Raw genomic sequence first — 26,569 nt, 5'->3', positions numbered from 1 at the left:
CCTGTGCCTCCGAGGAAAGAGGTGCTCCACAGAAACACTAATCATAGAGTCATAGAATGGTTCGGGTTGGAAGGGACCTTAAAGATCATCTGGTTCCAGGGACACCTCCCACTAGACCAGGCTGCTCAAAGCCCCATCCAGCCTGGCCTTGAACACTTCCAGGGATGGGACATTCACAACTTCTCTGGGCAACCTGTTCCAGTGCCTCACCACCCTCACAGTAAAGAATTTCTTCCTAATATCTGATCTAAATCTCCCCTCTTTCAGTTTAAAAATGTTACCACTTGTCCTCTTTATGAGGGAGCAGAATAATAAGTATTACTTACTTACTTATAAGTAATAATACTTGACTGTGGGAGAGGTGAAATGCTGCGAAAGCAGCATTTACTGGCTGTCCTGGAATAAAGAGAGTGTCAGGGAGCCTGGTTTGGGAGCAGAAGGGAAAAATCATGTCAAAATCACCGCAAATAGGAGATGAGGGGTGTTACAGGGGAACTAGAAGTAAGGAAAGGAAAATTCATGGGGATATGCTGTGGTGTGTTCCACTCACACCCCCAGCAGAAATGTGCCGTCCTCTGAATTTTTCAGTTCAGTGTTCTCCTTCTATTATTCATTTGCATTCATCTCATCCATGTATATTTTTTAAACAACAGGCAAAAATTAATGGCACACCCCTCCTACGACCCTGCTGGTCAGCTCTCATCAAGTTGTCTTAAAACTCAACAAAACGGGAGTCCTGAAAGAAAAAAAGTAGAACAAAAAAGAAGAAACGTTTGCAAGTTCCTCCTGGCCACAGCCCCACGTACCCAAACAGAGGGAACGGCTGTTCACCATGCAGCCTTGGCAGCACACGAGGGGCATTTCCAAATGCGCTCTCACTCCACCAGTAGAAGAAATAATACCGGGAAAACCTCCACGAGCTATCAGGCATCAGTGCCAGGGAGCACAGGAGGGAATTACAGGGCAAGAATCATATATGTCACACTTCTCACAGTGAAGAATTTCCATTCTTCACTAGTGAACAAAACAGCAGCTTTCAGCATACATCTTTAATCTTGAAAGACATTAAAGTAATGAAGCTATCACACCAGAGCAAGATTTCTTTTGGTGAAAACCATGCTCCAATTTATAATTCTGAAAAAGAATCAGTAAAATTACTGGCAAAACAAGTTTATCTGATTTGCAGAATCAAATTGTATTCCCTCAACAGATCAATTTTTCCATCTATTTGTGAGGGTCCTTCTGTATTTCATTTACAACAATGCCTGAAAAATGGGAAATGCTGAACTTGAGAACTTCATTATAACTATAAAGCCAAATAACTATTTAGTAGTCCAAAATGGACTTATTAATAGAAACCAAAATTAAAAGGATAAATCCAAGACTTAAGCAACCAGACAATAAGGATTCCAGGAACTACCCAGTGTTCAATTTATTTCAAAGAAAATAATAATATAGCACTGCACTTTTAACAGTCAAAAGAGATGCCAAACCAACAACTCCAGAGACCAAACTTCTGTGTCTTGTCGACACAGCAATTACAGCACAGGCAATAGAAGTGTACTTGAAATTACTTACAGAAAATACTTGCCCAAGAGCCATATTGTTAACATGGAGAGGCCACCAGTAATATCAGCCCAGGACCACTCCACTGACATTGACAAAAGCCAAAATTCATCACTGCTGATTATATTATTTCTACCTCCATTTTTTTTTAAGAGAAACGAAGAAATTTGTCTCTATGTTGGTCCATGGATGCTGCTTTCTCCTCTGCCCCCGTGTGCTAAGGGATGGCAAATCTGTCCCAGCACTGCACAGGCAGCAGGACACGGGATTCATGCTTGCTCTTTATTTCCTCTGCATCTGCTAACAGCAGCAAGGACTCGGTGACCCTTATGGCCGTCCAACTCCAGATATTCTATGATTCTATGATATTATGCTGGCTATGTGAAAAATTTAAAAAACAAACAAAAAAAATCCCAGAAAAGAATATTTAAAATAAAACTTTTATCCCCTGTCTTTTTCCAAATTACCTGCTGTGATTAGTTTGTGGTTTTACCAAATGTAACCAGGAAAACACATGTATCAAACCGCTTTCCCACCTCTCAGTTATACCAAACCACTTTTAGTATGTGGAAGCTCACAGAACAGAAATCCATACAGGTTTACTAAATAAATACACGGACGTTGCATCCAGCTCCAGTAAAGAGTAGCAGACTGAGAGAGTGTTAGTGGAGAAACACCGTGTATGTCACTGTATTTTTCATGGCATCCTCCATGCTTATTTCATTTTTTCACCATAGATGGGAGAGTGCACTGCACTCAGAGGCTTTGTAATCCTGGTGGTGCACAGGGTGGCAGGAGCAAGCTTTTGGCTGTCTCCCAACTCCACAAAACTGTTTAAATTACAGCCGCAAGGGCCTATCAGATGTTAACTGAGACAGGATACTGGGCTGGGTGGACCTTTAGTGTGACTCATTATGGCCATTCTTCTGTTCTTCACTGTATGCTTTTTATCTTGTTTTTTTTACATGCCACCTTGATAGCAAAAGGGATGTTTAGCGTGAGTGTAAACAGTCCGCTGGGGTAAAATGGTCCATCATGCACAGAGAGATAACAAACAGCTTATGTCAAGGCCTCTGCTCTGAGCCCCTGAAATGAGGGCTTGTAGAGCACACCGGGTACTTCTGACTATCTTTGAGACTTGAAGATTCGGGCAAGTTTCTGTGCATCTCAGAGAAAATGAAAGTTAAAACCATAGCAACACTACTAAGCATCAGGCCCTCTTGAACCATGACCCAGAGGGCAGTAGTATAAGACCCTGTTCTCCACCAAAGCAGAGTTAGCAGAGTACTGTTTCTATCTTCACCAAAGGCAGGAGAAAAAGAGGGTACAATAAAGTTTGGCCACATCACCCCATGCCCTGTGAGGGCATGGTCAGAGACAGATGAATTACAGCCTCCCCAATGCACATTCAGGGGTTGTCACATACAGGAGGAAAACCTCAGCAAAGTTCAGAAATTGGTAACCTATTGACTCACCTACATGCTGTGTCATTTTAGGCAACTTTAACCAATTGGACGGTTCCTGCAACATATTTCTTGCTTTCTCCTGGGCGCTGCAGTTTTGCTGTGCAGCAGCATTTGCACAAACAGAGCCCTCAACACCGACTGGGAAGGAAATTGAACTCAGGTTTCCTACACAGTGGACACGTGGTACAGCCATTACTGAAACCAATAACCTCTACTCGATTTTTGAGTAAATCCTAGGCTGCCCACACGTTAGAGGTGGCAAAGGCATGCAAATCCCAGAACAGCTTCGGTATGCAGAAGTGCACAGAGGCTCAAACAGCAGCATCACATGCATGCACAGCAGAAGAATTGTGCATGCACAGTGGAGGGATTTCATATCCAAATTAAGTTTTCAGGAGGAAATTTAGGTGCCTAAGCAGGTTAGGCAGTATTTCCACTTTGCATTTAAGGTGCTTAAAAGCAGCACCTTCTGTATCTCAAAAGGGAGTTTGCTGATGCAGTCTTTCCATATCCCACTTTTCAGTGCCCAGATAAGTGTATCATTTCACTTCCCAGGAATACTCTCTGAAGAAACTTTCTGTTTCAAGCAATTTGGAATCTTCCAGAATCAAAAATATTTGCTCTTCAGCGCAGTTTTGTCACTATTCAAACTGGGGAATGGAGAGAGAGAGAGAGAGATTTCCTTTCTCTGAAAACCCTGGCTTCTCTGCTGCATGAAGATTTCTTGCTCAAGAACTACACTGAAGAAATATACAGAAAGGAGGAGTTCCCTCCTTTGCTTCTTCCCATTGCTAGTTACTGACTAAGAAGGAAGCCAGGAAGGGTATGATTTTAACCTTTTCCAGCATTCCGAGAAAATAACCAGACTAAGGGTTATACATATTGTCTCGCCTTCCAAGTATAAGTTATCACTTCTCTCATATTACATCACTGTATAAGCATCTCTTAATTCAGCTAGAGATTGTTAGGTTTGGCCTACAAAGGAACAAATATTAAAACATTACAACAATAATGACTGAAAGGACATACAGGAGATTCCTTGCATTTCCAAAATTTATGCAATAGTACAGAATCTGTACAGCAAGAGAAAAGTAACCCTGAAAATTAAATAATATGGAAAAGTAATGCAATATTTCACCACCTTCTTTTTATATTTGTTCCCTCTGTTTTCACAATTAATGGATTTTACAAATAAAATCTTAAGGGCCATTTACATTTAACTATTTATTCCTAACTCTACCGTATACAGCAAGTCCTAAGTATTCAAAAAGTCTATGAGGTTACTCCAAGTCAGTTACTTTTAACAAGTAATACATCTGAATCTGCATTTATTTCCACTTGGATTTCAGTCCCGTTCTGCATTCATGTTTTCCACGTATTCTTCCTCTTCATTTATTCTTCTTGGTGGGCACAACTGATGGGGTTATTATACGTGCAAACATTTAAAAGAGTAACAGCATTTCCTGGGAAGGGTGAGGCTGTGAAGACATCATTAATTTAGGCTTGGTTTGCACACACTTATATGCACATAAATGCAAGATGGTATATCAACAGATAAAATCTCATGCATTTCTTTCTATTTCTATGTTGGAATCAACTTTTTTGGCATAATCACAAGTATAGTTACACTCATACCGAGAGTGTTCTACAACACTGAATATATGATTACAGAGTAGTTCAGATGAGTTTTTATTAAGAGGGGTCAAGAAAGAAAATTATGTCTTTAAGTTACACATATTGTGAGTTTTCTTGATTTTTTTTTTTAATAGTTAGTACTAGTGCAACAACAATGAAAAGCAGTTGTAAAACGGTTCCGTTCTGGCTAAGTAATACTTAGTCTATATAAGAATACCTGGCTAGAGAAGTACATAGTTAGCGTACACAGTTTGAGATATTTTATTTCCTAACCCTGAAATCAAGCAGAAAGCATTGCCTGGACTCCCTTAAACAGAAAAGGCTAATGGGGCTTTCATTTGGGCCCTCCCTCCCATTCCCACCACCTTTGCTGTCCTTTTTACAGGAGTAAGAGGCACAGCTTTGTTTCCCCTCCCTCTAAAAGTCTGAAAAGCCTACCTGACAGACAAAGAACAGAAATTTCCAGACAGAGCTGGAGAAACACATGGAAGAATTGGGGAGGGATGCAGGCAAAGACCTCTTGCAGCTGAGTAAATGAGTATGTCAAGTTCACAGCTGCAGCAATGGGACCTGTGCAGTGTCAACAATGAAACGACCTGGGTTAGCTGAAGGTGAATGTCCAAGTGCCTGCAGAAAGTGAACGAATATTGGAGACCTCAGAGAAAGAGTAGCATCACATCTTGTCTGCATTTTCAGAAATCAGCCTCACCTGTCTCTGCATATATATCTGTGGTCCCTCAGGTATGCACTAGCATGGTCTGTTCCCACTGCTCAAACATTATTTTGGATTTCTCCCCCAAAGCTCAGTAAAGGCACTAAAAACTATTTCAAGTTTATGTTTGATATTTCATTAATTTGTGCCGCAGCTGCAATTTAAATCCCGCATTAAAAATGATTGATTTAACAGTCAAAAGAGCATTGCCCAAAGACAAACCACTTCAATCTTCACTCCAAAAGACATTTTAGGGATAGGTAAGGAAAAAACCCCAATGGGCTGGTAGTTTAAATGAAACTATTCTGGAACATGATTACAATTTTCACTATTAGAGGTATTCAAATACACAAAAATAAACTCATGGGAATCAGTACTACACTCCGTATTATAACTTTGATATCTAGATTGCATAAAGTGTTCTGCAGATTACATAAAGGCGCAGAGAGGATTAAAGAAATTATGGTATTTTCAGCATATTTCAAAAAGAAAGGCTTTATGCCAACTGTATAAAGACTTCACACCAACTTCAATGCTGTACATCACAACGTAAGCAGTTGATACATATTTCAACCCAAGCAAGAAGGTACATATTTCTGAAAGCAAAGAATCCTCTTGAGAGGGATGGGCTGATTGTTTATTTTTCATATGATTCAGTACAGTACAGCAAACCCACAGACTCCTCCAGTCTACAGCAGAGAAAGTTTGTATTCCTGCTCCAACATCTGCAGTCACAGAAGACTTGTATTTTTAAATCCAATTTATTCTGGCACTTTGCACTTCGTTGGATTTATTCCCACTCTAAGAGGATGCTGTGCCAGGTGCCGGCAATTAGTTATTACGGGTTAAAGAAAAAGCAGGCTTACCACAGCATTTGAGCTGCTGGACTGATACACGACTGATTGGAAAACAATATAGGATGGGCAACTTATGTAAGCAACCACAGCTGGCAGCTCAGCGTGCTGGCTGCAACAAATGAATTTGAGGTCTCCCTGGAAACCATGATTTCATCCCGTCTGCGAAAAGCCCATGCTGTTATTTCTCTCTTTATCAAGCAACTTGAGATTCCACAGAATTTTCCCTCCTTGGACAGACCCAAGGAAAACAAAACAGCTAATCAATAGGATAAAATCTGACACTCAAATTGTATAGTTGAAATTAACCTAGCATAGGGTAATAGCATTCTGTGTAAGAAAAGTTTCAACCTACTCCTACAGGAAATCCAAAAGTTCGAATTTCGAGTGTGCATGCGTATATGCGTCTATATTACCAAACAGGGAAACAGAAAACAATTTAATACAAATGACTACCTGGAGCAACAGTTTGGGAGACCATTTTGTCTGAGCTAAGGAATGTAGAGTTCAGTTGGGCCAGTGACAACTGTTGGTAAGCAGAGGGAAAATAGTAATTTGGGCACATAATGCAATAATTAAATTATATCTAATAATTATATAGAATAATTATATATAATTGCATATAATTGTATATAATTTAGCAATGAAACTACTATAGAAATTGGCTCAAGTCTGAGAGAAAGGTACAACAATCTCTAACAACGAATGCTGACAGAAAGGCATAAAGGCAATATAAAAATGGAACCAAACCAAGTGAAAACTTCTAATGCAATTTAAAGACTAAATTAGGATCATGCCTCGTTGACAAGAGATACACAGAATTGCTCATCCATTACTGGTGTGGCCTCAAAGTCCTCAGAAAAGCAAGCCAGTAGAGGATTCAGAAACACTGTCAGCACTATCAAATTCAGCTAAGTGTTGATACAACAGATAGATGTTTCTGCCAATGGTTCCTCACTTACTTCTTTCTTTTCCCCTAACATTTATTTTCTTTCCATCTTTTTATTTTTGTTCTCCACTTTTCAAAAAGGGAGGGTAGGGAAAGCTTAGCTGTAATTTGCGATGTGATGACTGCAACATTTGCTGTGAAAACAAGAGAGAAGCAGTAAGAAATACACAACAGGTGATTTAAAATAAGTTTGCTATATGAAGGAAAGAGTAAGTCTATGGGCTCTGTTTGACTCCTGCAAGTAAGGGCCAGCATCAGAAAGAGAAGTTCTATTTTCTGCTTCCTATCTTTCTCTTCAACCCGTTTGTCTTGTTCATGCCTCAGACAGGTTTGGATTCCAGCATCAAGCTCAACAAATCAAGCCCATTAGTGTTACTCATTGTCTTTTTCCACAAATTACACTTAACGCTATTCTCAGTGTTAAGTACCGTCAAATGGTGGAAGGTGTGAGAATAACACAGATCCCTGCCTTAGCTGAGGGTTTCAAAACTTTAGTTGAAAGCTTAGTCCTTTCCAGTCCTTCAACTGCCCTCCCTCTTTTTCTCTTTTTTACAGAAACATTTGATAAAAGGCAAAACAGATTAATCTTTTTTTCTTTTTTAAATAGCAAACTGTAGCCATGGGAAAAGCTGGTTAAAGTCTCTGTTCAAGCTTCAAAACTTGATTTTGTTGTTTTGTGCTAAAGAATGAACGGATGTTTATTCCATTTAACTTAGTACAACAGCCTTTAAACTACATATAAAGGTATTATGAAGTAGACTGGCCTTTAAAATATTTGACTATTTATTATGTTAGCATTTTGACAACGATATATAAACTTGCTGACATCAAACCAAGAGTCATATGAGGTAAACAGACAAAAAAGAAATTTAGGTTTTCCAATTCTATGTTTTTTAAATGATAGTTTTGGGGTTTTTTTTACTTAGTTTTCTTTTTACTGAAAATATTGACAAGTCATTCAAAGGAGGCTGTGATTGCTAAAGGAATGGAAATAGCAGAAATTCTAGAGGAATTTAGGACCTCAACTGCTGAAAACTTTGGAAAACTGCAGTTGTCTTCAGTGGAGCTAAATCAGACCCTTAATATTTTAAACAGTTTTTTGAGACAAGAAAACAGAAATTTAGCACGTTCATGCTCAAAGGGCAAAAGATAAACATTTGCTGTTTCAAGTGTATCCAAAATTTGGTACTTTGAGAAACATCCGCAGTTCCAGATACGGTATGCTCCCACACAAAAATTAAAACCATGCAAAATTTACATGCTTAGCTGCTTTTCACCTGCAAGAAGACTAAAGATACTCCAGCAAGTATTCAAACTCACTTTCTTTGCAATGGGATGACTCTTCCAGCCTGTTACAAGAAGACAATTATTTTTACTACAAACATAAAGTATAAAACTCCTTCCTGGTCCCTACCATATGTTTTTCCTTCAGTCCACCAAGCAACTAAGGACACAGTAGCTGTAGAGTTGAGTAACTAATAAATGGACAAATCACACCAAGAAGGTTTTGCAAAGGTTCAGGACAGGGAGAAGGCCAGGGCCGCCCAGCACTACGCAACCCATATCTCTGGGTATTCCCTCTCCAGAAAATTCCTGTGTATTCCTCTGCTTTCAGCTTTGTTTCACACAGGTAAATAGCATTAAGAAAAAATATGAAGTAAGCCAGCAGATACCATACAAACCTCACTCTGGATGTTGTAAATTGCTTTCCGACAAAGGAAAACCACCAGTATTTCCCAATTCCCTGGATGGGTGTCTAAGCAAGGAGCTCTTTTAAGTTGTACATGAAAGCACACACATTTAGAAGAGAAATGCCGTTTCAACATCCATAAGTTAAGTGAAAGGTCATCTGCTTTGCCAAAGCCATTATATGTGATCTTGAGAAGATAAAGGATCATCCAGGATATTTTTGCCATCTAGTTTGACCCCTGTATGCATAAGCTATAGATTGTTTACAAGAAATTGGATTAAACTGCATTTTTAAGAAAAATATCTAATCTTGTTTTCATGACTTGAGTGCATCCCTCCTGTCCGCCCTTAATCTTTTCCACTGCTTAATCAGCTCCACTTTTAAGAAGCTGCACCTTATTTCAAAGATTAATTTGTCTGAATTTCCAGCCACTAGTTCTGCCTACAACTTTCTCAGCAAAACTGAAAGGTCCCCCGGACTTCTTTCCATCTATATGTATTACACAGCCCAAGCCACCACTCCCTGTCTTGTCCTGCATATACTAAACAACTTGACTCTCCTAAGATTCATGTTGCTATACTTGTCTGCCAAATCCCTTCTCCTTTTTGTTACTTTCCTTTGAACTCTATTTTTGACACAATGTTTTTGAGGTGTGGACATAGAACAGAGCGCGATATTTTAGCGTGCTGGTAAGATCCTAGATTGATTCCCTGCTTTTATTCAAAAGCCTTGTACTTCACACATCCAAACTTACTGGTCTATTTTGTCCCAGCCCTGGAGCAACAGCACATATTGAGGTCATTATCTACTGAATAGTGACACCAAAAAAAACCAACATCTCTGAAGTAACCTACAAAGAATAAACTGGTGACAATGATTATTCAGGATGATCTCAGAAGCATTGCTGTTTGTAGATATCCCCTCAGTGTCTGCCAATGAACCTGTTTCTAATTATTTAAAGAATGGAAAAAATGGCCTTTGCTGAAGCAATTTAGCTCCTGGGGGGTGGGAGGGGAGGCATGCAGCATTGCTACGAGTCACTGAGAGAGAACTGAGAGGAAGGTCAAATGTCTGGGAAGACTCTAGGACTCCTGGGTCGTGGGGAGCGAGGATGGGGAAGCTGCATGCAGTCCTGGTCAATATTGTTCTGGGGCTGTGGGGATATAAGTAGGAGACAGGAATAAAATCGGTCTCTCTTCCTCTCTCCCCCATCCCCAACCTCCCTACCTAAATGCAGAGAAAGCCGCAGGGAGATCTCAGCACAGTCTGCAACTACCTGGAGGGACGGTGTAGAGGAGATGGAGGCAGACTCTCCCCACAGCCGTACAGTGGAAGGACGAGGGGAAATGGGCACACATGGGAACAGAGCAAATGCCATCTCAATGTAAGGGAAACATTTTCTACCAGGAAGATGGCCAGACACTAGAAGGCGTGGCAAAATGTCCATCTTTGTGGTTATTCAAACCTGGACTGAACAAGACCCTAGCCAGCCTATGCTAACTGGGTCTGCTTTGAGCAGAGGCTGGGCCAGATGATCCCAGGAGGTCCCTTCCAACCTCCATGTTTTGGTATCTCTGCAATTCCTTTCCAGTACCCCTCCTTCTCCCTCTTCAGAGTACGATTTCCAGGGCACTCGCCCTCGAGGTGCATGGTCCCTCAGGCACATCACCCTTCTCCAAGCCCTTTGCTTTTCTGTTCTGTTGCAGAACAAGGCCTGTGAAGGTAAAAGGAGAGTGTGATGAGGAGCAGACAGAAGAGGTGGGACAGGGTGAGGAAAGCAGGCCCAGACAGCCCTGCCCTTCTGCTGCCCCAGAGGCCAGAGTGGGGCTTCAAGGGTGGCTACTGTCACCCCTCATATCTTGACCTCCCCTCTTGGCAACATGACCAGCAGACAGCTGACTAACCAGGAGACAAAGTCTGGGTATTGAGAGTACACCCCATACTCTGGGCATTCAGAGTACACTCAGCAGCTGCTCCCTATCTGCCCCATCACATGCTCAGAATATGCATCCATATGCATCCATCTCCACATGCACGTGAGTTGTCTACCAAACATCTTCCAGTTTCAAGTCAGCAATGATAAAACAGTTGTGTATTTCTTTTTTATTATTATGGCACCTCAGAGGTGCTTAAGAAGGAATTCATCATGTGGCCAGAGGCAATAGAGCCTTTATAGCAGACATCCACCAGCTCTTCAGCTTTCAACTTTCAAAGTGGCCTTTCATTGCCTGTGATTCTTTAACAAGCAGTGGTGGCTTTCCCCTTTCCATGAGTAACTCCAGCTCTTCTCTTTTGTTGTTTAGGGGACAGTGTTTGTATTAACATGTTAAAAATGTTCCCTACATGTCTTTGTGTGCGCGAATTTTCACATGTGACACTTTGTAGTTGGATACATAGCTCCGTACCTGCATCATAACTGCCTAGCTGTCACATTCTTGGTTTATGATGAGCCATACCCTTGGTGATGCTGGGGAGCGATTCTCCCACTACTAAACTGGCAAAACCATACATACCATCTCATCTCTCCTTACGAAAAAGTCCCTGAACCCTCTAATACTGCTATAACTATTTACCTCCAATATCTTCATTTTTTCTTTTCTCTCACTCCAGACAATCTGTGCTATTGGCCACTCGTTTAATCTTAGTCAGGATTTAATAGTACAATAAGACTACAACTCCAAATCTCCAAAATACCGTGAGAACTACCCTCAAGTTTGAGGGGCATTTGTTTTTACAACAATTACAACAGTCAAGGCCATGCAAGTTTGTTACGCACTTGGAAATTCTCAGAAATCTCAGTGTCCAAAAACTGCAGAAAATTATTCCTCAGCCATTGCAGACAATTCCCTGCAAGCTGGCACTGAAAGAATGGAGTGGGGGTGGAGGGCAGCATCCTGTTCCATCTTGCCAGGTTGCAGCACATGAGAAGAAGGAAAATTCTTTCCTCCCACTCTGTGCCTATGAAGAAATCTTCAACATATGGGTCAGAGAGTCATCTGGGCCCCGGGAATGAGATTTGCCACTATACTCAGCAGTGATCCCAAACAGTCATAAGCACTCATTACCCACACACCTCTTAGGTTTCCACCAGGGAATCAGAAGAAATAAGGCACTTTTTTCCCCTCTTTTGAGCAATAATTAAATAGTATTTAGCATAAAGAGCACGCTATCTCAGACTACTCTGACATGTTATATCTTTTACGATATCGTAGCCCCTATAGTAAATAGCTGAAGCCTTTCCCATTCTGCCTCCTTCATGCCATTCCACTTGCAACTATTCTGTTCAAGAGAACAGAGCAAACAGTTCTGCCCTTTGTTTCTTTTTGACATTAAGGGGCCTATAATTTCTTAATAGTTCAGGAGTTTCACATTTCTGAATCAGCCAACTTGACTGAAATTAGCAACAGGCGAATTAAATTGCCATTAGAGGTCAGAGCAGTTTAGGCAACACTTTTTCTTTCAAAAGCACAGATGAATTTTTCCAAAGTAGTTCCCGTATCTCAAAACACACAAAACATGTGTAACTTATTTTCCATAGAGTCCATTAAGAAATGGACCTACTGTCACCAACGTAGGTTGCAAAAGAAAGAATAAAACAACATTGCACACTTGCTAGGACCTGTGACAAGTTGCTTGCACTGTATATTGATGGTATCAGACAGGCCTGAACAAAGTACAGGTCATGCTTTCTTGCATAAACAGGTGTATAGCTTACCTTTCAGAGAAATACCACAAACTAAAAAAGCAGACTTTATATCATCATAAATTTTTATACATGGCTTTCAAAAACAGTGAAAGGAATACAATATGTAATAATACATGCCAGAAATTTGACATTTCTAAAGATGCCAGATGCATTTTTAGACATATTCCAGAGTTATTCAAGTTGAGATGGGCTTTTTTTTTTTAAATGTCAAACTCGTGCTTTTAGAAAAATGGGTAGATTTGGGCGTTGTTTGTTTGTTTGTTTGCTTGTTTTAAAAAGCTGAATTGATATACAAGAGAGAATTCAAATATCTTCTGTGTTCCCAAGAACACAAAATCTTGAGCATCACTTACTGTGTTTCAGGGCAAACACTGAGAGTGTTTCCAGGGTTTATTCTGGCACTTGGAGCTAAGGATTATACAGCTGGACAAAAGCACCATGCACGCAGTCTTAGTGACTTCATGTAAAGAGGGCTCGCAGAGATAAATTCATCTCTTAAATGTCAGTTCCAATTTGTATTTCTTACAGTAAATGAAAAGCCATGGTTTAAAGTCATGACCGTGCATGGTGTTCCACTGCCTCCCTTGTGGGAGTGATCCTTTTTAATTATATTTTAATTATATTTTAATTATATTTTTAATTATATTTTTAATTATATTTTTAATTATATCCAATCCTTAACCTTCTGCAAGCATTCCTAAGAGTTTGACCATTTATCACCAGAACACTAAAGATGCTGGAGGTAGTAATAGCAGGTTTTTACATTTTTTGCTCCAGTTAATTTTTAAATACTTGGCGTGAAGTAGTTACTTACAAAATGAGGTGCTGCAAGTGCCTGTCATGGTACAACCTAAAACCTCCAGATTCATCAGAGTTCAGTGCCTGCATTTATGCTGCAGAGCACCAACATAAAATCATTTTGTTTATATTTGCTCTCCATGATGCACAAGATTCATCTTCATTTCTATAGTGTTGTTAGAAAATATCTATTAGCTTTTAAATTGTGGGATTCATAAACTGTAAAAACATATAGTAAGCCAGCAGCATGAATAACCATTAAACAAACATGGAACAAGATAAATAAATTTTAAAAAAGATCTATACCCAACTTAGCCAACATGTAGCAATGAATAATTTGTGTTAGACAAAATACACAAAGAGATAAAAATGGATCCAGATGAAGAGCTTCTGAACATATTCCCTTTTATATGATGTTCCCTGTTTATGAAGTTTGCTTCATAGACAAAGTTTTAGTAGACTTAATTAACATGAATTTATAAAGACAGATTCAAAAATGCCTTAAAGCTTTATTTCTATATTTCAGTCCTCTACTAACGTAAGAGGTAAGAACATGGCACAACTAATAGGTGTTGAAACCTCTGTACCAGACGGCAACCTCCTAGTGGTGAAGAGTAGCCTGGAGTCAGGCATTGCCTTGCTGGGCAAGTCCTGTCCGTCGGTGCTACAGAGCATCACTGAGTGTCAGAGAGACACTTCTTCAGTTCTGCTCAGAGATATCATGAATAGGAAAATCCTGAAGAAGCTATTGAGTGTGCTATAAAAGGCAGTATGAACTGCTTTTTTGTGCTTTTAATTTTGCAGCTTTGTTTCTAATACTGCACCACACACACACAATGTTTGCCATTATCCTTGATCAAATAAATCAGACTTTTCATGTAGATTTCCTCTTCATCTAAGAAGCATAATCTCTATCACCGTTGACACATACACACCTCACTTTGGTCCAGTGTAAACAACAGATGCTTCCTGAGATGTGGCTTGCTTTTGGAGGCCTAACACCCAAAACAAATCAGAGATCTCTAGTGTTGGTAGACATCAGTTATGCCGCAGGGATCACTTTAGAAACTGAAAACGTGATACCTATATTGACAGCTCTCTGCAGTGCCGGCAAAAAAAGAGTCTGAAACACACAATACCCCCCATAGTTACACCATACCTCATACTTCTCCTCTCCCATTCCACCTCTATCCGGAAGCTCACCATTTAAACATCTACCAGAAATGTAAGACAAATGGTTCAAACTGCTTCAGATTGAGGAAGGAACTAAACCTTGGTCTTCTTTCCTGACTAACGCTCTAACCACATGACATAAAGAGTAAAAAATACTGCTTTTCACGGAGCTCGTTGCAAAAACGTGTCTTAAAAGTTCCTGCTGGATCAGGATCCACAGATGAGACAGGTGCTAGGTCCCTACTGCGCCACACAGTTCTAGATATGCCTAGCATCAGTCATGTAGGTGTGTAGGAATTTTTATTGACAGAAACACAGGCATAATGACTTCAGTTACCCCTGGGGTTGAGTAGAAGCAAGACTCTATGGTATTGAAATGTCAGACCTAGGCATCCAAAGTAGAAGTTACACACCAAAGTCCTTAGGCCTTTGAGGAATGATATAATCAAGACTCATTTCTGTACCTGAGGGCAGCACTTTCTAAGTAAGCCAGAATGTACTAGTAATGCAGAATGCAGATGCTCTGCAGTAGATTCTGTGCTTCAAAGCAGAGATGCAAAATTTAACTTAGGCACTGTTTGCTGAAGCTGCATTCCCAGAAATCCTGATTTCAATGGTCTCTCCTCCTCAGGCTCATTCTTCCAGTTTTTCTGTGTTCCCATGCGTCCCATGGAAACCTGAAAATCAAGTTTCTTTACTGTGACTTGTCAAATATCACTCTTCTCACTTCACCTGCATCACTATGCTTCTCACTGTCTGCCCACAAGTAAGATCAGTTTTTAGATATTTGTAACCACTCACCCAAAGCACTTCACTGGTTTGAGTTCTATACAGATTTTGATAGTCCATTCATTAATGGTTCATTCATTAGCACAAGCCAATAGTAATATTACCTGACCTGCACCAAAGTATATAGAAAATTTTTTACAGAATTTAATACAAAGTGGGAGAGGGAGAAATTCCTTTTCAATAAAGCTCAATGTAGTTTTATATAGTAAAGTATATTATAATCTACATTATATGCTGCAGTATAAAAATATGTAACCTATAAAATAAAAATGTAAATAAATATAGCATTTACCTGCAAGTTGTAAAACTAGCACCTGTGGGTTTAGACAAAACCAATCATTGTACAGACACAGTGTCACTCCTTCAACTGAAAAATTACTAGGTGGACTGCTGTTTCCACTCAAAATAAAAGCCCAAAATAAATTAATAGCGAACTCAATGGAACATAAAATCTGCACCTGGACTGTAATTTTTGTTGCATTCCAGCCTAAATAAACACAGCATACAGCATTGTCTGTAGAACTGGGCCTCCAAACGAAACAAGTCAGAAAGTCATCAAAATAAATAAGCATGCACATTATATTGTATAACTTGAAACTTTAAATAATGGCTATTTTGTTTCCAGTTACAGAATGATATGCCATGTTCTAACCTCCACTTAACGTTGCTTTTCATGTAAAAAAACCCAACAATTCAAGAAGTATTCTTTGAAATGCTTTTCCCCCAATTTTGACACTATATTTACAAAATATGAAACTACTGAAATATTGAATACTCTGAGAATATTGACTTAATATGTTCAGGCACATTTTATAGAAGTTATATTTGCCAGTGCAACAATGGTGGTGTTTGCACATACTTTAAGACCGCAATAGTTATATAAATAGCCTGTGAATTCTAGATACTCCACACAACAAGCTAATTGATTTCATGTTTATTTACCACTTCAGAATGACTTTGTATAAAAATGTCATCTCCTTCAAAAAAAAGTCTCATTGGAAGAATCTCTGGGGTATAGTATCAACATCCAAAGACGGTGTGTATAACATCATATACTGTTCTCTTACTTAAACTATAAAAAAATTGATCCACTGCTTGTCTAAAATGGCTTTTCTTGCTTCTAAGACTTATTCCAAGTTGTGTGATTATATTCTCTGTTCTTATATGGGCTGTATAACTCATCAGAATTCACAATCAATTTGTAAGTAACAGAATTTAGCTATAATATAGCCATAATAACTAGCAACTATGTAATCCATAAGCATTGCTTTATACTTTAGAACTTTAATATCAAATGCTGTCAGGTATGTTTTGTCCTGTTAAAGATGAACTCTGTACCTAGACACAGGGTTATTGGTTCTCAGATAGTATAAAAAGTGAAAAAAGCACATACATAAACACAGGAAGTCAATTCCTTGTCAGTCATATTATAACACATGCTTCTATGACAACAAAAATAGATTCAAGATATCAACCAGTGAAAATGTATAAGCAAACGAGAGTAGAAAATAACCACTTCAGGAAAAAGGCGGCAAAATGTCTATGTCACCAAAGATAATAGGTTTATTTCATAATAACTATCATAATAATTATTGATATTTTCCATGTTATCAAAATATTCTCTAGATCTTGGCCTATACATTTTCAGGAGAGAAAGCCTGCCTCTCATTTATTCAAACAAGAAAATACGTTAATGATTTAAAGTGATTATATATTTACTTCAGGTGTCAATCATCCACACTTGAGTTCTATTTTGGTGTCAGTGTAGCTGAGTTTTCAGGATGAAATCACCATATAACAGAATTTTCATAACGCTTTGATTTCTGAGCAAGATTTCATTGCCTGCAGTTGCCCCACTTTCCAAAGGCATCCTGTAAGTAATTCTGCAGGAGCAGAAGACATGTATTAGTCCAGCCCTATTTAAAAATGAGATAGGGTGAACCAGGAAACAAATCCAAAAACTGCATGCGGTCAAGCATTGAGGAGCAGAGAGAATGAGGTCTTCTGCAAAGCACCGAAAGTCATGCCAAGGGAAAGCTCCGTATTGGACAGCTCCAGGACGGCTTTTTCTTGCTACTGTCAGGTAGCATCAAACCATGAACCCATAGTGAATACTTAGCATAAGCAGGTATACTTACGCATACACAAAGAAGAAATTCTCCTTTGCTAGAAACACCTCTTCTGAGGGCAGACACCTTACTTAAATCCAGATCAGAAAAGAAAATAAGAGATAAAATAAGTGGAATGCCTTTACTCTTTAGGAAATAAAAATTAAGCTTTTTTCTTGGTACTGCTTGGCTTCCTCGAAGACAACTATGTGCTTCTGAAAATTAGGTGCAGCTGTCCTCTCTTTTGAGATCCTTAATGAAATCCTCTGCATCCTGGCTTCCCTCCCCTTTTTGGCAAAAGTTGCCAATGTTCGTTTCAGCTGAGTCATGAGCACACCATGACCATGTGGGCCTCTTTGCACAGCAAATGGACTTAATCACAGGGGCATACAATTACATTCCTTTCTCCTCATTGCAAATTCATCAGGGAATAACAAACTTAAAACTCCATTGTCTAGGACCTCAAAAAAAAAAAATAAAATCACTTGTATTGCTATTCAGCACATCTTTTTCCCCTTCCCCACCCCTCATTCTTTTCCATGGTAGTAAAAAAGAAAAAAACTCCTTTATCACTTTACCTCCTATTATACTGCAAGGGTATATTTTTTACAGTTTAATATATCGCCAGCATTTAGATACATTTTATCGTGAGTGACTTCCCACAATTTGTGCAACTCTACATAGGACCTGAAGGATCCTCAATTTTACTTTTCAGGGATAGGAAGAACATCCTCCAGGTCTCTCAACTGCCGTTATGTCTCTGTTCTTCTTTTTCTCTCAAATTCCAGCCAGAGCTATTCAAAAAGCCATTTAATTTATTTGATTGGTTTGCTTAGGGTTGCCATTTGATCCTCTCTTTCTCTGCAAGTAACAGAGTTTCTGAAGGACAAAGGGGACTTCTTTTCAGTAGATGAGAGTTTCGGTTTCCTTTCAGTAAGATAACTAGGGGTTTTTTTCTCTGAAAATTCCCCTCGACATATTAACACCTTTTAATTTTGCATTTCCACCTAGTTTCCTTTAAGTTGCTATGAAGTAAAGGGCTCCACTCTTTACATAGCTCCCATGTTCTTGGCTGTACTTTTCCACGTTGTTGTATCTCATGAGTGGATGGTGAATCTCATGGTATATCTCAAAAGTTCTCTTACTTTTCACCAACCCAGTTCTGCTCCCTCCTAATGGAAACCTTTTAAGCAAAATGTGATAACTACACAGATACTATTCCACTTGGGAAAGGAGGCCACTGAGTTCCTTACCAAGGCAGTGACATTCAGTTCAACTTATATTCTGCCAGGAATGATCTCCTTTATCTTTCAGTCCTCTGCTATCAAGGACAAGATTTTAAGAGCTAGAGACTCCTGTGTCCGCCTCCCATAAGCAACCAATCCTCCGATTAAAAGGATATCATTTTCCCCTGGGTTTTTGATTTGGGCATAAAATCTAATCTCAGAGAGCCACTTCCCACAGAGTGCTTTTTTGTTTTGGAACATTTCCCACAGCTGAGAAAGGACTGAATTCACCACCCTAACAGTCCAGCAATGCTCCATTCCCACTTCTTCCATCTTCAAGTCATATTCTGCATAATTCCCCCGCCCTTTAAATCACTGTACAGATGTGCCTGCCTCTTCTTCACCACATAAGACACTACAGCTATGCTTACAGTGATTATTTTCTCCTCTGCCTTTTTATTTAACTGGGAATATTATTCTATCTTATCTACTTCCAATGAAGAAAGGGGAAATAGTAGGAAAGCAGGGTCAGATCCCAAGTACAAGTAAGCAGGTACATGCCAATCTGGTCAAAGAGCTGCAACAAAGGAAGAGACATTTATTTAAACAGCCTTGGTTAGGTCTCTGTCTAATGGACTGTGTTTGGGACAGGGCTCCAACAGAGCCACCCAGGAGATCCCGGTAGTTAAAAGACTAAGAAAAAGAATATATTACATTTGGGGACACTGAAGACAACAGGTACTTTTCTAATTGCACCTATAATTTGAACGTCTTAAGTGTCTGACATCAGGAAAAGAATTAAAGTACCACTTCATACATCTTCCCTCAAATGTATGCATTACACTGACAGTCCAGAAAGGTCATCATGGGACTATGTGGTCCCTCCCTGGCAGCTCCCCTGCTAGTTTGGCAAAAGTTCACAGTTTTGCACACTTCAGTGAAGCAAGGGTTGTACCACAAGATTTTAAACTGAGCTCAATAATCTGGCATTTTAATAAATTTTACTGTTGATACAACTATGTAATGTTATCTTGACCTCTCCACATAAGATACTGCAAGCTGTTGTGGAATTAGGGAACTCATAAGGGGGTGAGAATGGGAATTACCTGCTGAGACCAAAAGAAGCACAAGTTACTCTTGACAACAAAGTGTCTGTTAAAGGCTGAGCCTAGACACACTCCTGTTGTTATACCAACTGCAGCACTCTTCTCTTATGTGTCTTCCAGCCACCTTAATTGGGCTCATTTTTATATGCTGCAACAGTTTCTGACTGAAAAGAAAACTTTTGGAAATCATTAACTCTACTTTATGAAGAAAGTACAGATCGTTATAAACTATTTTGGAAAATACATGCTTTAAAAATTGTTGGCTTAATCTCAGACTACAGCTCAGGGTTTTGGGGTTTTTTCCACTTTCTGTTGATGTAAACGAGTCCAGGCAAGTTAGAACACGTTTTATCATCACCACAGCTCTGAAGATCTACACAAAAGAAAGAGGAAAGGAATTGACAGTTTGAATAATACAAATCAATATTGTACATTTGATAACTTGGACTAAATACAAAAAATGCAGAGCTTTGGGTAGATGGTCTTTAAAATACACAAAAAATGTTCTGAGCTCACTAAATATCAGTGTTAATGTAGACTCCAACCACAGAAGCTGGGATGCTCATTCCAACAGCTCAATTTCTCCCTTTCAAAGACAGCTTGGATAAAGAAGCTTGTCTAGCATCTTTTAAAAAATCCTACTAGTTTTGTCACACCAACAAATATACAGTGTGCTACACTGTGGCGTGCTACAGCCACAGTGGGTATGCCATGTCCAGACAGACACATTTAGAGCCCTCTCAGCTAATCTTAACTTCCCAATTAAAACATACAAAAAAGCAACTATGACTTCTTTGTTCAAGGTCTTTTACATCCACACACAAACCTACACACTTGTAAGGAAGTAGTCCACTTCTACTAGCAAATTTTACCTATGCCAAAGAAGATGAGGATGGCAGAGCTACACCCCCAAACTGTTGATTAGCACCTCCTACTTACATAGTACTTCTACCACCATCTAAGGACAGAGATGAATGCATATGAGGCAGCGTCGGGACCTGCCATACCCCTCTGCCATACATCACTCACGTCGTGCAGGACTGCAAGAGAAGCAAACCTTGCTCTTCAAGGTCACTGAAGTGCCCTTTTCATCTTCCCACAGTCCCCTTATCTCTTTTCATACCTCCCTTTGTCACCTTCCCAACAGCCAGAACAAGTGACATTGAGACTCCAGCCCTTTTCCCAAAGCCTGGGAGAGGGGACAAGAGTTGGCAGGGGCCAATGAAGAGGGAAAGGAAAACTGTTAGCTTGAGAAGAAATGGATGGCTGCAGAGGTGATAAGAGGCAACCACAACATGGGACAGCGGAGGGAGACAATGAGGAGAGCTGGTCTGGATGAAAAGTGTGCAGGAATAAGAGAGATCTTGCTGAAGCTCCCCCAGACTCTCCCTGTCCTAAAAATGTCCTGAGCCCTCCTCATACCTCTGTCCTCGTGTCAGTCTCCAGAAGGCCCCTGCCCCTCGTCCCACATCCAAAGTCAGATGGCCCTTACAGCCACTTCTCAATGCCTCCTGCCCCAGAAGAGCTGCAAATGATCCCAGCCCCTCCTTGTCTTCTCCCCGCCACGATCTCCAGAACCCACTCATTTTGCCACATCAGTATTTATTTCTGTCTACACTGCTAAGAAGCCTCCAGCCTCTCTTTGTTATTAGTTCAGTGTCTCACGCCTCATGCCTTTATGAAAAGGCCTTAAAGTACTAATATACGAGGCAGAAATTTAGATTTCCTATGTGCTAATGCAGTACTCTTAACAGGGTTACTTTGAACTGACAGAGAATTCAAGGCAAAAATGTAAATCTCTCACTGGCATGAATGATAGTTTTATTTTTCACCACATCAAGTTCAAACAAACTTCCCTGCAATTTTTGCATGTTCTTAGTTACAGAGAATGGATCTCATTCCAGTGCCTGTGTGTTTTACTTAAAGCAGCTATTAACTTCTCACTATTTAAATCCTGTTTTATTACAGCATAAAACACACTGATAAAAAGATCGATTACTCAATCCAACATTGAAATGATATAAATCACACAAAATTCCAAAAGGTTGACATGTATTTACTTTGTACTCTTATTTCCATTCATAATATTATTCAGTATGATCAACACTGCTCATCTCCCTGGTTTCTATCTGCTGTTAATCACGGATAGTGTGCCTGACATCTACCCTGGAAGGCTAAATCAATCAGCGCTGCTTTAAAACAATGTCTGTGCAGATTAATGGTAACTTAGAAAAGTTTCTTTTGCAAGCCTCACAGTACCCCAGTACCATAGAAACCAGAGAGAGGAAAAAAAAAACCTCTCAAGCCATTTTGTCTGTGCCCCCCACAGGTCTAAGTTTTCTTCTACCATATATTGCTTTTTTCCACAGCCAGTCCAGTTCTAAATGAAGGAACGCAGAAGCCTTGCAGGGCTTCATGGGCAAAAGCAGGGAAGAAATGCCAACCCTTCATTTTTTTATTATTTTTTTTATTTATTTAACAAGGCAATACATTTTGCCATGGTGTAGCAACCTCCTTAAATTTCTGCTTACCCCTGTGTTTTACTCCAGACTAGTAGAGCTGGCTTACTTACAAGCAGACCCTGGCTCATGGAGCCAGCTCCAACGCAAGGATCTGCGGGTGGTCACTGGTGGTGCTCAAGGAGGTGTGCTGGATTCTCCTGGCAGAGGATGCACAGGGGCATCAAACCCCATGCTCCTGCACACTCCAGCACAGGCAAGCCAAGGACGTGCTGCAAAAGCACAGGGTGCTGAACCACACATGTCTATTGCAAAAAAAAAAATCTCTAGAAACCTTGCTGGTTTGCGTAACTGGGGGAGATAAACTCTCTGGCAATCTCCTTGTGACCATCACCCTGGGACAGATGGCCAAGTTCACCTTCCAGTCTCTGAAGCTCACCCTCCCTGAAGCCCACATCTTCGGATACTTCAGGTACCCACTACTGTGCTAATGGATATGGATACACATTTCACACGTTTTCAACACAAAATTTGGATCAGTGAAGCTTTCAAATTTGTCAGGGCCCTCACAACACTAACAGGCCTTTACTGGTCCCTCCCTAAGGCCTGGGATGCCATGTCACCCCCCGGGGCCCGTCAGCCCCTGCCCCAGCGATGCCGCAGCAAGGGCCGCTCTGCAGCTCCCCACGGCCCAGCCCTGCCCAGCCATGGGCCCACCTGGAGGCCGACATCCCAGCCCAGCCTCGGCCTGTCCCCATCCCCAGGGAGGTGCCCGATGACCTGGGCTGAGGCTGCCCCGGTGCCCCCGGCCGCCCTGCTCCTGGCTGGGGAGGTGGGATGGGCCCTGGCTGCCAGGCCCTGCCCTGACGGACCCTCCGTGGGGAGGCCCCGCCGCTGTGCCCTGACAAAACGCGTCCTTTCAGATCATTCAGAGAAACGCCAACAGCGTACCGGGCAACAAACTGATATCAGAAGAACTAAATGCAAGAGTATGCATTTTGTAAGGCACATTTTGGTCTCCTCAAGCACTCCAGATGGCAGCGGGTGCGATGGGCTGCGAGGGAAGCAGCTGAGGGGGAAGCAGCAGAAGATGCCGCATGAACAGGGTGTCCTCCACGGCATTGTGGGGCTCAGCTCTGGTCGTGCCAGCTCCAAGAAGAGAAAAAAGGCAGAAACTAAGACTAAGAGACCTGTCTCATAAAGCGGCACTGGAAAGATTGAATCAGCTTTATTCAGTGCCTCTCTATAGCAGTAAGGGCAGAACACGGGGACACAAAGTAATAACAAATAACCTAGAAAGAAAGGTTAGGCCTTGTCTGTTCCCTCTCTTATAAAACAGGGATGTTCCAAAAACTTAAGTGATCCTTCATTGGACTGTGGAGCTAATTTTGCAAGCAGTCACTGGAAGCAAAGAATGTGGTAGAATTTTTAAAGTAAATCATATGCAAATTGATAACAACAACACAAAGAAAAACACAATAAAAGAATAAAATTTGAGCAAAGTGGCAAAACCCTCTAGATAATGGAGGTAAAGGAACAAAAACACCAAGTCTCATTCCAGCAAGCTATTTCTGTAATTAGTTGGGCTAATAATTGGACTGGGCAAAACACTTGCTTAATCCAGTAGGACAAACTACACTTTTCCAAGCATGTTTAAGCATTGAATTATAATGCAAATAATTTCAAATATAGTGATCAGGGCACAGATAGAGATAAATAAAACCAAAGTAGTTAAGTTTTGCCTGATGGGCTGACTGAGACACACCTGTATTACTGAGGACCTGAAGGAAGCAATGTGATACAATTTACAGAACTGTACTTTGAGCTAAAATCTTCCAACATTTACCAATAGGCCAATTTACTGTTTGTGACAGTGCCAAACCAAGATGTGATGTTCTTCAGCGGATCATCCACCACTGCTCGTAAACTTCAACTGTAACTGCAGTTAGAGCAGAAGGAAGAAGGATCACCAAATCTAGCACAAAAGTTAGGGATGCGAGAGAAATATCATAAATGGATTACTGAGCCCTGTTTACCTTACAAAGTTGCCTCTTTGATGATCATCACCAAGAATGTAAGTTCACATGCTGGCCTCCTGGTAGCCTCTGCCACCCCTGGAACCTGTAAGGGACCTGGAGAGATCGTGGAGCGTCTCTCCCAAACAGAAGGTATGGTCACCCTCACCTTAAGCATCTCTGGTAAATGTTTGTTAGATCTAATTTTAAAAAGCCCCAGTGGAGAAGATTCCACACCCTACCCAGACAATCCAGTGCTCAATTACCTGTAGAATTAGACAGCACTTTCTGTACCATTTAACCTAATCTCTTCTGCTGCAGTTCAGCATGCTGGTTCTTGTTACACCTCCACTGGATACGGAGAACAGTCTATTTCCCGCCACTCTGCAGCAACCAATTAACACATTTCAAGATTGTTATCACATCTCTCATCAGTCTTTGCTTCCCTAGACTGTAAAATTCCAGTTCTTCCACTATTTTCTCATAGGTTATGTTTTCTAGATCTCTGATCACCTTTGCTACTCATCTCCTGCCTAACTGCTGGAACTGTGGCGTCCAAAATCCCATATGGTACTGAGGCCAGACACAGACCCCAAAGTCACAGCTACCATGAGATGCCATCATACACCTGCAGCACTCCTGTTACGCATCCCAGAATGATGTTTGGCTTGATTTTTTTTTATTTAAATATCTACACACACCTATAAGAACAACGTGTGCGTTTCTTACTGACTGCTGTCCAGTCTCTGATCAGCTGGAATTCCTCATTCCTTCTTTTGCAGAACCTCCACTTTGCCACTTCACTGTACTTACACATCACATTTTGCTCACATCTTTAACATACTGTACCCTACCAGTGTCTTCATGCTGAAAACTAAATTTCCTAAGGGAAATACTTAGCACGGTTTTCACAGTTCTTCAAATAAGTATTTTGTGCCCATTCTTTAGCTCAGTATTATGTATTTGAATAAATATTTGAAGGACATATAATTAGCACTTCCACAATCAATAAGGTTTGGGAAGAACTTGGCAAATAAGTTTACTAAGTAAATCTAACGAACCCACAAGGCTTTCTCAGGTGCCTGAAAGCTGGAAGATTCTCAGAATCAACCAGTGGACTGGTTTTCCAGCCTGTGAGATCCACGAGTAGGAGACCAGACCCTTTCAGCACAGTAAGTACCATGTATGCCTAAGCATTACACAACTCAACAGTGAAATCAGAGGTGGCCCACAGGGCAGCTTTTTCTTTCCAGGTACGGAAACAAGTATAATTGCAGTTATTATGAACCCTCCTACTCTACTAACATAACGTCTCAACTCTCACGCCACAAACTATCAAAGAAGTTAAAGAACATGAACACAAGAGTCAATAACTCATTTCACCCGCGGTGCGAGAGTAAAGCCGATTTGCGTATGGCACAGAAGGACATAATGCGATATAAATGATTTCACCCCCTGCCAGTAAAACCGAGCGCGGACTTTAAGCCAGCACAGCCTGCCCGCACGCGCTGCCATCACGCTGCAGAACCACACCAGCTGCAGAGCCCCAATTAACAAGGAGGCACAAATTTCCCCATCTCACACCCGCGGCTGTCGGGCGACCGCCGCCCCCACACCCGGGCTGCCCCGGGGGCTGCGGGACCGGGGGTCCGCGGCCGCCCCGACGGCTGCACCTGTCTGTGTCCCCTCTTGCCGCCCACCCCGGGCGAGGGGAGTCCCGCGGGGGTGAAGTCCCCCGGCAGAGCTCGCCTCTCCCCCCGCTCCCCTCCGGGAGCCCCCGCTGACCTGCCGGCGGCCGCTCGCCCTCCCTCCGCCAGCCGCGCTGCCCCACCTGCCGCGGGGCTCTGCTCGCTGCGGCGCCGCGCTGCCCCCACGCCAGCTCGGCGGCGGCGGCCCCGGCCCCGGCCCCGCTCCCGGCCCCGCACCGCCCGCGGGAGCCCGCCCCGCCGACAGCACCGCCCCCCGCCCGCCTCCCCGCGGCGGCGGGGGCTGCCCCACGCCCGGCCCCGCGGACCACGGCCGGGCAGAAGCGAGCCCGGCGCTTTGCTGCTCCCTTCCTGCCCCCCCAAAATGAGCGCCCCTGCCATCCCACCCGGCCCCCCTAAGGGGTCGGACAGGCTTTCCCCGGTCTGGAAGAGCATCCCGGCCCCGGGCTGCATCTGTGATTAGCCAGTTGTTTGATGCAAGAGGCGCAGACCGGTGATTTGAAGTAACCTGGTGGTGATGCACCTCTCATTTCAAAAGGACTTGGTTTTGAAGGGGGAGCTTACAACAGATGAGATACTATTTGGCCATGTGCCTCAGAGCTCCTGTTGCA

At 41.5% G+C, this 26,569-nt stretch overlaps 1 protein-coding gene across 1 annotated transcript in view; it reads right to left on the bottom strand.

Moving 5' to 3' along the window:
• The window catches only part of COL21A1 (collagen type XXI alpha 1 chain), a 118,568-nt gene extending 92,391 nt beyond the window's left edge, over positions 1-26,177 (bottom strand). The window contains exon 1 of the mRNA XM_063330293.1: positions 26,038-26,177. The gene's annotated coding sequence lies outside the window, so the exon portion shown is untranslated. The remainder of the gene's footprint in view (positions 1-26,037) is intronic.
• Positions 26,178-26,569: the final 392 nt, after the last annotated feature.

The sequence above is a fragment of the Chroicocephalus ridibundus genome, chromosome 3 (genome assembly GCF_963924245.1).
Source record: "Chroicocephalus ridibundus chromosome 3, bChrRid1.1, whole genome shotgun sequence".
Classification (NCBI taxonomy): domain Eukaryota; kingdom Metazoa; phylum Chordata; class Aves; order Charadriiformes; family Laridae; genus Chroicocephalus; species Chroicocephalus ridibundus.
This window is presented reverse-complemented; position numbering and strand designations above follow the sequence as displayed.